Here is a 15,012-nt window from a genome sequence, read left to right on the forward strand (position 1 = left end):
TACTCGGATGGTATTGCGCCGTCCCAACCTTAGCTCTCTCTCTCCCGCTACTCTCTCCTCTTCCATCCTATCATCTCTTCCCTCTGCTCAAACCTTCTCCAACCTATCCCCTGATTCTGCCTCCTCAACCCTCCTCTCCTCCCTTTCTGCATCCTTTGATTCTCTATGTCCCCTATCCTCCAGGCCGGCTCGGTCCTCCCCTCCTGCTCCGTGGCTCGACGACTCATTGCGAGCTCACAGAACAGGGCTCCGGGCAGCCGAGCGGAAATGGAGGAAAACTCGCCTCCCTGCGGACCTGGTGTCCTTTCACTCCCTCCTCTCTACATTTTCCTCTTCTGTCTCTGCTGCTAAAGCCACTTTCTACCACTCTAAATTCCAAGCATCTGCCTCGAACCCTAGGAAGCTCCTCCCCCTCCCCCCCCCTCCTCCCTCTCTGCGGATGACTTCGTAAACCATTTTGAAAAGAAGGTTGACGACATCCGATCCTCGTTTGCTAAGTCAAACGACACCGCTGGTCCTGCTCACACTGCCCTACCCTGTGCTTTGACCTCTTTCTCCCCTCTCTCTCCAGATGAAATCTCGCGTCTTGTGACGGCCGGCCGCCCAACAACCTGCCCGCTTGACCCTATCCCCTCCTCTCTTCTCCAGACCATTTCCGGAGACCTTCTCCCTTACCTCACCTCGCTCATCAACTCATCCTTGACCGCTGGCTACGTCCCTTCCGTCTTCAAGAGAGCGAGAGTTGCACCCCTTCTGAAAAAACCTACACTCGATCCCTCCGAATTCAACAACTACAGACCAGTATCCCTTCTTTCTTTTCTATCCAAAACTCTTGAACGTGCCGTCCTTGGCCAGCTCTCCTGCTATCTCTCTCAGAATGACCTTCTCGATCCAAATCAGTCAGGTTTCAAGGCTGGTCATTCAACTGAGACTGCTCTTCTCTGTGTCACGGAGGCTCTCCGCACTGCTAAAGCTAACTCTCTCTCCTCTGCTCTCATCCTCCTAGACCTATCTGCTGCCTTTGATACGGTGAACCATCAGATCCTCCTCTCCACCCTCTCCGAGTTGGGCATCTCCGGCGCGGCCCACGCTTGGATTGCGTCCTACCTGACAGGTCGCTCCTACCAGGTGGCGTGGCAAGAATCTGTCTCCGCACCACGTGCTCTCACCACTGGTGTCCCCCAGGGCTCTGTTCTAGGCCCTCTCCTATTCTCGCTATACACCAAGTCACTTGGCTCTATCATATCCTCACATGGTCTCTCCTATCATTGCTATGCAGACGACACACAATTAATCTTCTCCTTTCCCCCTTCTGATAACCAGGTGGCGAATCGCATCTCTGCATGTCTGGCAGACATATCAGTGTGGATGACGGATCACCACCTCAAGCTGAACCTCGGCAAGACGGAGCTGCTCTTCCTCCCGGGGAAGGACTGCCCGTTCCATGATCTCCCCATCACGGTTGACAACTCCATTGTGTCCTCCTCCCAGAGTGCTAAGAACCTTGGCGTGACCCTGGACAACACCCTGTCGTTCTCTACTAACATCAAGGCGGTGACCCGATCCTGTAGGTTCATGCTCTACAACATTCGCAGAGTACGACCCTGCCTCACACAGGAAGCGGCGCAGGTCCTAATCCAGGCACTTGTCATCTCCCGTCTGGATTACTGCAACTCGCTGTTGGCTGGGCTCCCTGCCTGTGCCATTAAACCCCTACAACTCATCCAGAACGCCGCAGCCCGTCTGGTGTTCAACCTTCCCAAGTTCTCTCACGTCACCCCGCTCCTCCGCTCTCTCCACTGGCTTCCTGTTGAAGCTCGCATCCGCTACAAGACCATGGTGCTTGCCTACGGAGCTGTGAGGGGAACGGCACCTCCGTACCTTCAGGCTCTGATCAGGCCCTACACCCAAACAAGGGCACTGCGTTCATCCACCTCTGGCCTGCTCGCCTCCCTACCTCTGAGGAAGCACAGTTCCCGCTCAACCCAGTCAAAACTGTTCGCTGCTCTGGCACCCCAATGGTGGAACAAGCTCCCTCACAACGCCAGGACAGCGGAGTCAATCACCACCTTCCGGAGACACCTGAAACCCCACCTCTTTAAGGAATACCTAGGATAGGATAAAGTAATCCTTCTAACCACTTACTAACTTCTAACCCCCCCCCCCCCTTAAAAGATTTAGATGCACTATTGTAAAGTGGTTGTTCCACTGGATATCATAAGGTGAATCCACCAATTTGTAAGTCGCTCTGTATAAGAGCTTCTGCTAAATGACTTAAATGTAAATGTAAATCTATTGCCTTCAACACCGTGAACCATCAGATCCTCCTCTCCATCCTCTCAGGGCTGGGCGTCTAACCTGTTATGGCTAGGGGGCAGTATTTTCACGGCCGGATAAAAAACGTACCCGATTTAATCGGATTATTACTCCTGCCCAGAAACTAGAATATGCATATAAGTATTAGCTTTGGATAGAAAATACTCCAAAGTTTCTAAAACTGTTTGAATGGTGTCTGTGAGTATAACAGAACTCATTTGGCAGGCCAAAACCTGAGAAGATTCCTTACAGGAAGTGCCCTGTCTGACCATTTCTTGCCCTTCTTGATTATCTCTATCCATTACAGGGGATCTCTGCTGTTACGTGACACTTCCTACAGCTCCCATGGGCTCTCAGAAGGCGGCAAAAAGCTGAATCGTGGCTTTGCAGGCTCTGGCTGAAAAAAAGTAGCGTGTTTGGATAGTGGCTGGTCACAGTACTGTGAGACTCAGGCTCGTGCACGAGGAGATCCCATGCTTTTATTTTCTCTCTCTTTGTACGTATACACGCTTTCCCGGTCTGAATATTATCGCTTTTTTACGAGAAAAATGGCATAAAAATTGATTTTAAACAGCGGTTGACATGCTTCGAAGTACGGTAATGGAATATTTAGAAATCTTTTGTCACGAAATGCGTCGTGCTCGTGACCCTTATTTATACTTCGGATAGTGTCTTGAACGCACGAAAAAAACGCCGCTATTTGGATATAACAATGGATTATTTTGAACCAAACCAACATGTGTTATTGAAGTAGCAGTCCTGGGAGTGCATTCTGACGAAGAACACCAAAGGTAATCAAACTTTTCTAATAGTAAATCGGAGTTTGGTCAGGGCTAAACTTGGTGGGTGTCTAAATAGCTAGCCGTGATGGCTGGGCTATCTACTCAGAATATTGCAAAATGTGCTTTCACTGAAAAGCTATTTTAAAATCGGACACCTCGATTGCACAAAGGAGTTCTGTATCTATAATTCTTTAAATAATTGTTATGTTTTTTGTGAACGTTTATCGTGAGTAATTTAGTAAATTCACCGGAGGTTTGCGGGGGGTATGCTAGTTCTGAACGTCACATGCTAATGTAAAAAGCTGTTTTTTGATATAAATATGAACTTGATTGAACAAAACATGCATGTATTGTATAACATAATGTCCTAGGTGTGTCATCTGATGAAGATCATCAAAGGTTAGTGCTGCATTTAGCTGTGGTTTTGTTTTTTGTGACATTATATGCTAGCTTGAAAAATGGGTGTCTGATTATTTCTGGCTGGGTACTCTGCTGACATAATCTAATGTTTTGCTTTCGCTGTAAAGCCTTTTTGAAATCGGACAGTGTGGTTAGATAAAGGAGTGTCTTGTCTTTAAAATGCTGTAAAATAGTCATATGTTTGAAAAATTGAAGTTTTTGTATTTTTGAGGAATTTGTCATTCGCGCCACACCTATCATTGGATATTGGAGCAGGTGTTCCGCTAGCGGAACGTCTAGATGTAAGAGGCTAAGGCTCTGCCTCCTCTCCACCCTCTCAGGGCTGGGTGTCTCAGGTTCTGCACACTCATGGATTGTGTCATACCTGCCAGACCCCTCCTAACAGGTGACGTGGACCGGATCTGTGTCTGCACCACGGACTCTCACTACTGGTGTCCCCCAGGGATCGGTTCTAGGCCCACTCCTCTTCTCTCTATACACCAAGTCACTCGGCTCCATCATATCTTCACGTAGTCTCTCCTATTATTGCTATGTGGATGACACTCAAGTACTTTTCTCTTCTGACACCCAGGTCGGCCCACCACTTTAAGCTCAAACTTGACAAGATGAGGCCTCTCTGCCTCCCAGGGAAGGCCTGCCTGCTACAAGACCGCTCCATCATGATTGACAACTCCATGGTGTCCCCCTCCCAGAGTGCAAAGAACCTTGTCGTAACCCTGTACAACACCCTGTCGTTCTCTGCAAACATTAAAGCAGTGAATCGCTCCTGCAGGTTCATGCTCTGCAACATTCGTAGAGTACAACCCTACCTCACACAGGAAGCTGCGCAGGTCCTAATCCAGGCACTTGTCATCTTCCGTCTGGACAAGTGCAATTAGCTGTTGGCTGGGCTCCCCACATGTGCTATCAAACCCCTGAAATGTATCCAGAATGCTACAACCTGCCTGGTGTTCAACCTTCCCAGCTTCTCCCATGTCACCCCGCTCCCCCACACACTCCACTGGCTTCCAGTTGAAACTCACATCCACTACAAGACCATGGTGCTTGCCCACCGAGCAGCATGAGGAACTGCACCTCCCTACTTTCAGGCTATGCTGAAACCCTACACCCCAACCCGAGCACTCCATTCTGCCACCACTGGTCTCTTTGCCTTCCCACCCCAATGAGAAAGCAGCTCCCACTCAGCCCAGTCCAAGCTCTTCTCTGTCCTGGCACCTCAATGGTGGAACCAGCTTCCCCCTGAAGCTAGGAGAGCAGAGTTCCTGCCCATCTTCAGAAAACCTCTGAAACCCTACCTCTTCAATAGAATCTTAAATAATCCCACAGCACCCCCCACCCCCCCGCAACCTCTCTCACACCGACCCCTTCTCACACCTACCCCCAACTGCATCTGGAATACAGAAGCCGCTTCACAATCTGGCCACTGGAGTACAGAACTAATTTAACAATCATGAGCTTCGGCCTCTCAGAAGGACCACAAGACCACACACAAAAATATTTTCAACTCCACATAACTTCACATCCATAACTCACAAGACAATGGAACAACACACAAGCCTTATTTGAACATGTTTACTAAGAATCCTAAATCAAGCCAGGTCTTAATAAGGACACTGAAATGTCTCATACCCGAATAGCTTGAAGTTTGTTTGATACCTTCACATACTCAGACTAAAGTGAAGAATATTTGCTCAAACATCCCTAAGCAACTGCCACCATCTAGTGGTGAAATATAAGTGTTGTAGGTGCTCTCTCTCACATCTGCCGGTAGCAGTCTTGGGGAACGTATGTCAGAGACGGAAGCGAAAGAGAGGCATTTCATTGGTTCCTTTTGTCTGGAACATATATAGTCAATAAACTAAGAAGACTAGACCCAGCTTCTATCGCATTGGTGCCTATGTTAGAACCACCCCTTAAGTCAGAGGTAGGTAACTCCAGTCCTCGAAGGCCTGATTTGTGTCACACTTTTTCTCCATCCCTAGCAAACACAGCTGATTAATCAAATTGCATTCTAAACTGAAGATCATGATTAGGTGATTATTGGAGTCAGGTGTGTTAGATGGGGCTGGGGAAAAACGGTGACACTAATCATGCCCTCTAGGACTGGAATTGCCCACTCCTGCCTGAAGTGGACAGGAACTGTGACGCATTTTAAAAAAAAATGGTAAACGGCCTTTACTGGATATCTAAATTTGGCCACCATCTTTGGATTGTGTGATCTGGTGCCACGGTGACATAAAATACACACTATCACAGGTCTGTAGTTTTATTAGCCGTTAAGGGGAAGTGGAATTAGAAGATGTGGGCCTCTTCTTCTTTTTTAACACAATAGTTACTTCCTGTCAGACAGGGATTAGACTGACTAGGACGGGACTAATAGTTTCATTGTTGCACATGTTTATCCCCAAGACTTTCACTCCTACTCTCATTTCCACTTTTTTTACTCACACAGATATGCTTTGTGACACTCGCTTACCTGTCCTTCATCTCCTTTCCTCTAATCCACAAGCTCTTCCCTTTGCTGCTCTTATAGTTGTCTGGTCATTCAGAATTGTCATGTATAGAGGAAGAGTGATACTGATAACCAGCCCAATATCACCAGTCATTTTGACCCCACGTTTCATATGTTGATGTGGTTCTGCGCCGGTATTTAAGTAGATGCTAGCCTCACGAGCCATCCAGACCGCTACTAGTGAACCATTCATGTAAGCTCGTGAGATCAGGGTGACTGGCAAGGCTAGGTAGGTAGATACAGGCCACGTTTTCTCTGGCCTGCAAAAACAACCCCATGACTTGTTTTAATCTTCAGATTATGTTGGGTTCTGATTTCAAACATGAGCAGGTGTGTTCTTTAGATACACTACATGACCAGCAGTATGTGAACATCTGCTCGTCCAACATCTCATTCAAAAATCATGGACATTAATATGGAGTTGGTCCCCCCCTTTGCTTCTATAACAGTCTCCACTCTTCTGGGAAGGCTTTCCACTAGATGTTGGAACATTGCTGCGGGGACTTGCTTCCATCTAGCCACATGAGCATTAGTAAGGTCGGGCACTGATGTTGGGCAATTAGGCCTGACTCGCAGTCGGCGTTACAAATTATCCCAAAGGTGCTCGATGGGGTTGAGGTTAGGGCTCTGCGCAGGCCAGTCAAGTTCTTCCACACCGATCTCGACAAAACATTTCTGTATGGAATGCGCTTTGTGCAAGGGGGCATTATCATTCTGAAACAGGAAAGGGCCTTCCCCAAACTGTTGCCACAATGTTGGAAGCACAGAATCGTCAAGAATGTAATTGTATGCTGTAGCATTAAGATTTCCCTTCACTGGAACTAAGGGGCCTACCCCGAACAATAAAAAATAGCCCCAGACCATTATTCCTCCTCCACTAAAATGTACAATTGAGACTATGCATTGGGGCAGGTAGTGTTCTCCTGGCATCCGCCAAACCCAGATTAGTCCGTCGGACTATCAGATGGTGAAGCATAATTCATCACTACAGAGAACGTGTTTCCAGAGTCCAATGGCGGCGAGCTTTACACCACTCCAGCCGAAGCTTGGCATTGCGCATGGTGATCTTAGGCTTGTGTGCGACTGCTCGGCTATGGAAACCCATTTCATGAAGCTTCCGGCAAACAGTTCTTGTGCTGACGTTGCTTCCAGAGGCAGTTTGGAACTCGGTAGTGAGTGTTGCAACCGTGGACAGATGATTGTTACGGGCTACGCGCTTCAGCACTCGGTGGTGCCATTCTGTGAACTTGTGTGGCCTACCACTTACAGTTGACCTGAGCAGTTCTAGCAGGGCAGAAATTTGACAAAGTGACTTGTCGGAAAGGCAGCATCCTGTGATGGTGCCACATTGAAAGTAATTGAGCTCTTCAGTAAGGCCATTCTACTGCAAATGTTTGTCTATGGAGATTACATGGCTGTGTGTTCAATTTTATACACCTGTCTGCAATGGGTGTGGCTGAAATAGACAAATCTACTAATTTGAAGGGGTGTCCACATACTTTTGTATATATAGTGTATCTTTCCAGCTGAACCTGAACTGTGTGTCACAGCTGTGCAGGTAGTCAAACCTGAAACACCTGAATACGGAGAGGAAGGAGCCTCAGCCTAGACCTCGCAACGCTGCCACATGCAAAGGACAGACAGAGGACAGACACACACACACACACACACACACACACACACACACACACACACACACAGGTATGCAAATGACACAGTGACAAAGCTGTGCAACGGGTCTCTATTGTCCTCCTAGTGCCTCATGACTACAATCTGAGAATGAGGCTGTGTTCCTCTAATGAGCAGGTTAAGTGGAGGAAGGCTTTGTTGGCTAAGTGGTACGGTACACACCGGCAGGTAGGGAGGTCACCAGGATGAACTCTGGGTGATCTATAGGGGCCAAGGGTCATGAACTGGCCATGGCATTTAAACTGAGTAGGGAGGGAGGGAGAGATGGAGGTGTGAAAGACTGAGAAGACAACAGTGAGATTCTGGGGAGAACCTGTGATGGAACATTTATCTTGTGAAGAGACAGCTTTGAAAATGTTAATCTTGTTTTAGTGTCATAAATAATCCTTGGTTCCTGCCTGTGCTTGGTAAAGATATGAGGGGGTGCAACATGACATCTGGCAGAACGCCCAGAATATGTTCTATAAGTTTAGATAGGAGACGATGCCAGACACATGCCGGAACCAACCCTATGAACTATGCCTATGTAACGTGTCTGTAACCAGTTTACAGTGCATTCGGGAAGTATTCAGACACCTTGACTTTTTCCCAAAAAATTTACATTACAGCCTTATTCTAAAATTGATTCAATTGTTTATTTCCCTCATCAATCTACACACAATACCCCATAATGACAAAGCAAAAGCAGGTTTTTATAATTGTTTGCTAATTTATAAAAAATGTATAACTGAAATATACATTTGCATAGGTATTCAGGGCCTTTACTCAGTACAATAGAGACAGGATGCACCTGAGCTCAATGTTGAGTCTCATAGCAAAGGGTCTGAATAATTATGTAAATAAGATATTTATGTTTTTTTATTTTTAATACATTTGCAAACATTTCTTAAAACCTGTTTTCACTTTGTCATTATGGGGTATTGTGTGTAGATTGCTGAGGATTTTTTTTAAATTTAATACATTTTAGAATATGGCTGTAACGTAACAAAATGTGGAAAAAGTTAAGGGGACTGAATACTTTCCGAATGCACTCTATAAGAGATCTAACAGGACTGCCCCTTGAAAGCTCCTGAAAGACGTTCACTATGGTGCATCAAACTGTTGATCCTCCAATGGGCAAAGATAGATACTTGCATTACATCATAATTGTTGTTGTTTTCGCTCTCTCTGATGAAAGTGTGGATGATGTCATACCTCTGTGTCAGGCAGCACACTTCATTCTGAGCAAGTGGGTGTGTATGTGAGGGGCCAGAGAGTCTGCCCATTGACAAGAGTGGTATCGGAGTGAAAGGTTAGTGTGACTACGGCTTCTTAGAAGCTACTCTGTTTTTGTCTGCCCAGAGTCATCCAGAAATACCTGGCCACACATAGTCAGAGGCACAGAGGAGTTATAGGAACCTGGAAGAGACTCGTGGTAGCAATAAACCTCACAGGATCACTCAACGAGAGTCCTGGAACCGAAAGGGAAATGTTTTGAGGTATAGGAGTAGATTAATCTGCATAGCATGGTACTGTAACCTGGTAGTTTCTTTGGCAGTGGTGGCTAACCAGTTTCAATGGCTCATGTTGGTATAGCTGTTGTGTTTCGTCAGACACACACACATTCACACACTTACTTGCATGCACGCTCACGCACACACACACACACACACACACACACACACACACACACACCACACACACACACACACACACACACACACACACACACACACACACACACACTACAAACACCTCTGCCAGGTATCGACAAGAAGCACAGTACTTCCTAAACAACTTCACTCCTATTATATTCTCCTCTTTCTCCCTCTCTCCATCTCTCCTTATCTCTCAGTCAGTGGGGTAGCTGCATCCGCTGTGTCAGTCGGGAGGTGTGTGTGTGACCCCTGCATTGGTCATACCTCTCTCCTGTCTGGGGGTGCTGGCTCTCCTCATCTGCAACCTGGGATAAAAACACATTCAACTTGATTTAAAACATATCAATACGTTCTTCAAGTGTTAAGCCCAAGCAATGAAAGGAAATACATTTTGAATTAAGAAAAGACTTCATAAATAAGTTACAAGCAATAATGACCTACAAACTTCAGAAAGTATTAAAGAGAGATGAACTTATCAGACTAAATCCTTACTTCTGCATCTTCTTGGGCTCCTCCTGAATGTCATTACAGGCAGTCAGTGGCAACCTGTCATTCAGGACAGGTGGAGTAGGGCCGCACCTGTTTTGAGCACTATACTTTTTTAGTTATTTTGGCATTAATATATGTCACATATCAGTTTGCAAACAACTGATAAAAAGCTGCATAGAAACATGGTCTCTTTTTTGCTTTCTTGAGTAAGGCAGCTCCAAAATGCAGGTGTTTCAGCATAGCTCAGTGTGTTTTATGGTGGTGGGGCTAGCCAGCAGAAAACACAGAGCGTTGCGCCTGATTGGCTCAGTTTCTGTCATGATTGGCTCAGTTTTCCATCACTCATGGGACGTCATCCCCAATTCTAAGGTCAGCGCTCGAAAATGTTTGACCCTTGGGTTCTGCCATAGAGTTATATTAGAAGTGCCCATCCAAGAAAGCTCAAGGTCATTGGCCACAGATTGAATGACATCAAATCACGTTATATCTACAGCAGCTTTGATTGGAATGATCATGTCAATATCTTACTTTCAAAGTCTTCGCTAGCAATCATCATCAGTTGTCATCAAGTCAACAATCTACTGGCAAATCCTTTTTAATCCCTGTCATATGAAGACAAATAATGAAGATAAATTATAGATAAAACGTATTGGTGCTCATTGGCCATTGCACATAGAGTTACACAACAAGTTGGAAATCGCAAATTCAACAATGAGAGGTTTGGAAGGAATCAGTAGCTAACTGCAAGCATTGCAAAGAAACCAATAATGTTAGCCTGCTATGCAATGGAGTGGCAGACTTTGATGACAAGATTTGATGACCAAATTTTCCAACAAAGGACCGATGCGCTACCTTCACAGGTGAGTCCAAAAATGTCTTGTACTGTATGCTGCTGCATAAATGATGTAATATGCAAGGGAGAAATGTACACTGTAGCTAATAAAGTAATGCTAAGTGTATGTTGTGTAGTAAGCTGCTAGTAGCCTATGTGCCTCACCCTAATAATTTGATCTATTTTCACCAACGCGGTATTGTAAATACATCGTTCGTGGCCTGGTGTGTGCTTGTTTGGCTACCTTTTTTGTACAGCTTTGACAGTGCTACTGATAGAGTGGTAGCACTTGGCTTGCACGTGCAAATTCAGAACACACAACATTCTATAATATAATTGTGTTATTTGACGTGTCAAATTAAAAGCTTTTTTAATGAGTCAAATAGTGTTATATGCGTGTATCTTTTTTGACACGCAAAGACCCACATGTCGTTCAATGTGCCTCACCCTAATAATTTGGTCTATTTTCACCTCTTAATTTCACCTACTGTTCTAACTTGGTGGTGCACAAATAGCCTATAACCTGTTTAGAGAAATGTAATCATTGAATATTGTAAGAGCTTTCATTGTCTGTTTATATGTCCCCTTTATTTATCCTATGGTTCTGACTTGGTGTACAGGTGTAAGAACGGCCCATGTTCTGAATTCTGTCGCTGTACATTTCAAAAGTACTGAACAAATAGTTATATTGACTACGTCATCGCTTGTTCATTAATGTCTTAATTGAAATTATGGATTGCCTGTTATCCGCTTGTCGTCTCCTTATGCCATAGTCGTCCCCTTATGCCATAGTTTGTGTCCCCTTATGCAATCAATTGCCAGTAGAAACCCCATTTGTTGAAGCAAGTCTGCCATATCAGCTATGTTTTTATTTTTTGCCCCACCAAAATTGACATGCTAAAATCACCAATGGAGGCAATAGTGAACATCTTCAACTCTTTGTAGCTCAGGTGCTAAGATAGACAGAGGTGTAGAGTACACTATGTAGAAACACATAGATGCCAACCTTAAGCTGGATAGGAGAGACATTGCTGTCTCTGGACAGCTCAGGACGTATCACGGCTTCGAGTAGCACGTCTCTAACAAGAAACATCAAACTAGAAGATCTTGTTAGCAAAAAGATCCCTGAGCCCTTGTCAAAGGTAGCGCACTATACACTATATTAAATAGGGTGCCATTTCCAACCCAGAGAGAGAGAGAGAGTCAGTGTACCTCATCTCCGGAGACATCGAACTCGTAGAAGATCTTATTGAGGGCGTGTCCCTTGAGGTTGAACAGGAAGCCAGAGGGCTGGAACTCGGCGGGGCTGATGGTGTGACCTCCATCCATGTCCAACAACTCAAACACCAACCTGGAGCGACGGAAGAAGATGTTCTTCTCCACGTGGTGCTGGAAGAGGTCGAATACACACACACACACACACACACACACACACACACACACACACACACACACACACACACACACACACACACACACACACACACACACACACACACACACACACACACACACACACACACACGTGATGCATTCACACATGAAGATAAGACACACTGTGTCAGAAGGTTCTGTAACGTACATTACCCTGTGCATTTCTCATTACTGTTCCAGCTAGAATTTATTACATTTCCATGAAACCTCTGTTTTCTGGTCAACTTTGAATCATGGCAGTGAAAAGCCTTTTGTTGTCTCTGTAAACATGACTGCAATGTTTTCATGAGATATGAAAAAATAATTAGGAAGTAGGTTGTGTTAAAGGGGTTTTCATCTCTTTGTCAAACAGACAGATATGAGAAGTGGTTTTCTCATGATACACAAGATTAACAGATAATGGCCTTTAATAATGGCCTTCAGTTTGACCGAACCGTTCTGATATACAAGCTCTATTCTCCTGACCGAACCGTTCTGATATACAAGCTCTATTCTCCTGACCGAACCGTTCTGATATACAAGCTCTATTCTCCTGACCGAACCGTTCTGATATACAAGCTCTACTCTCCTGACCGAACCGTTCTGATATACAAGCTCTATTCTCCTGACCGAACCGTTCTGATATACAAGCTCTATTCTCCTGACCGCATGGTTCTGATATACAAGCTCTACTCTCCTGACCGAACCGTTCTGATATACAAGCTCTACTCTCCTGACCGCATGGTTCTGATATACAAGCTCTATTCTCCTGACCGAACCGTTCTGATATACAAGCTCTATTCTCCTGACCGAACCGTTCTGATATACAAGCTCTATTCTCCTGACCGCACGGTTCTGATATACAAGCTCTATTCTCCTGACCGAACCGTTCTGATATACAAGCTCTACTCTCCTGACCGAACCGTTCTGATATACAAGCTCTATTCTCCTGACCGAACCGTTCTGATATACAAGCTCTACTCTCCTGACCGAACGGTTCTGATATACAAGCTCTATTCTCCTGACCGCACGGTTCTGATATACAAGCTCTATTCTCCTGACCGCACGGTTCTGATATACAAGCTCTATTCTCCTGACCGAACCGTTCTGATATACAAGCTCTATTCTCCTGACCGAACCGTTCTGATATACAAGCTCTACTCTCCTGACCGAACGGTTCTGATATACAAGCTCTATTCTCCTGACCGAACCTTTCTGATATACAAGCTCTATTCTCCTGACCGAACCGTTCTGATATACAAGCTCTATTCTCCTGACCGAACCGTTCTGATATACAAGCTCTATTCTCCTGACCGAACGGTTCTGATATACAAGCTCTACTCTCCTGACCGAACCGTTCTGATATACAAGCTCTATTCTCCTGACCGAACCGTTCTGATATACAAGCTCTACTCTCCTGACCGAACCGTTCTGATATACAAGCTCTATTCTCCTGACCGAACCGTTCTGATATACAAGCTCTATTCTCCTGACCGAACCGTTCTGATATACAAGCTCTATTCTCCTGACCGCACGGTTCTGATATACAAGCTCTATTCTCCTGACCGAACGGTTCTGATATACAAGCTCTATTCTCCTGACCGAACCGTTCTGATATACAAGCTCTATTCTCCTGACCGAACCGTTCTGATATACAAGCTCTATTCTCCTGACCGAACCGTTCTGATATACAAGCTCTATTCTCCTGACCGAACCGTTCTGATATACAAGCTCTACTCTCCTGACCGCACGGTTCTGATATACAAGCTCTATTCTCCTGACCGCATGGTTCTGATATACAAGCTCTATTCTCCTGACCGAACGGTTCTGATATACAAGCTCTATTCTCCTGACCGAACCGTTCTGATATACAAGCTCTATTCTCCTGACCGAACCGTTCTGATATACAAGCTCTACTCTCCTGACCGCACGGTTCTGATATACAAGCTCTATTCTCCTGACCGAACCGTTGTGTAGTAACATTTATGACCTAGTCAGTTCAATGAATTAATTGCTTATCTGAACTTCAATGCTGTCAGACAAGACAAAAATACATGCACAACACACACACACACACACACACACACACAGAGAGAGAGAGAGAGGAACACTACCTCGCTGCAGAGCAGGATGCAGACCAGCATGTAGAAGAAGCCAATCTCTCCGCTAGCGTTCCAGTCTAGTAGGTCAAAGGTCATCATGATCTCCTTCTTCAGGTGAGTCACATGGTGCATGAAGTGGTAGAACTGGATGTCTGCAAGAAGAAGAGACATGGCCGAATAGACTACTGTTTGCTGCTTCCAACACTGATCTTTAATAAAGTTTGTGGGAAAATGTTTTAATAACCAACATGCGTTTCTGATTACACATGAGCTACACGTACAGGAGGACACAAATGCCCTGGATGTCTATGAATACACTGACAAACCTATTTACCTTTTCACCAATGCTTTTTGTCATGTTACTACCTCCACATTACCCTCACACTTCTAAGTACACGAATGAACTCGGGAATACTTAGACATAAATCCACAATCTACCATTCAGTGTTCCTGTTGTGGACATCCAGTAGTCTGAAGTAATCCGACGGTTTTTAGGCGTTGCGCAGGGAGAGATGATGGTAGACACCGTCAAAGTCCAGATAATTTACAGTTGTTTCCAATTGCTAACATGCATTGGTCAAAACTGAAGTCACATTGTCAAAACTCTTACATTTACATTTACATTTAAGTCATTTAGCAGACGCTCTTATCCAGAGCGACTTACAAATTGGTGCATTCACCTTATAATATCCAGTGGAACAACCACTTTACAATAGTGCATCTAAATCTTTTAAGGGGGGGTTAGAAGGATTACTTTATCCTATCCCAGGTATTCCTTGAAGAGGTGTGGTTTCAGGTGTCTCTGGAAGGTGGTGATTGA

Source organism: Salmo salar, chromosome 09 (assembly GCF_965601325.2).
Source record: "Salmo salar chromosome 09, fSalSal1, whole genome shotgun sequence".
Taxonomy (NCBI): domain Eukaryota; kingdom Metazoa; phylum Chordata; class Actinopteri; order Salmoniformes; family Salmonidae; genus Salmo; species Salmo salar.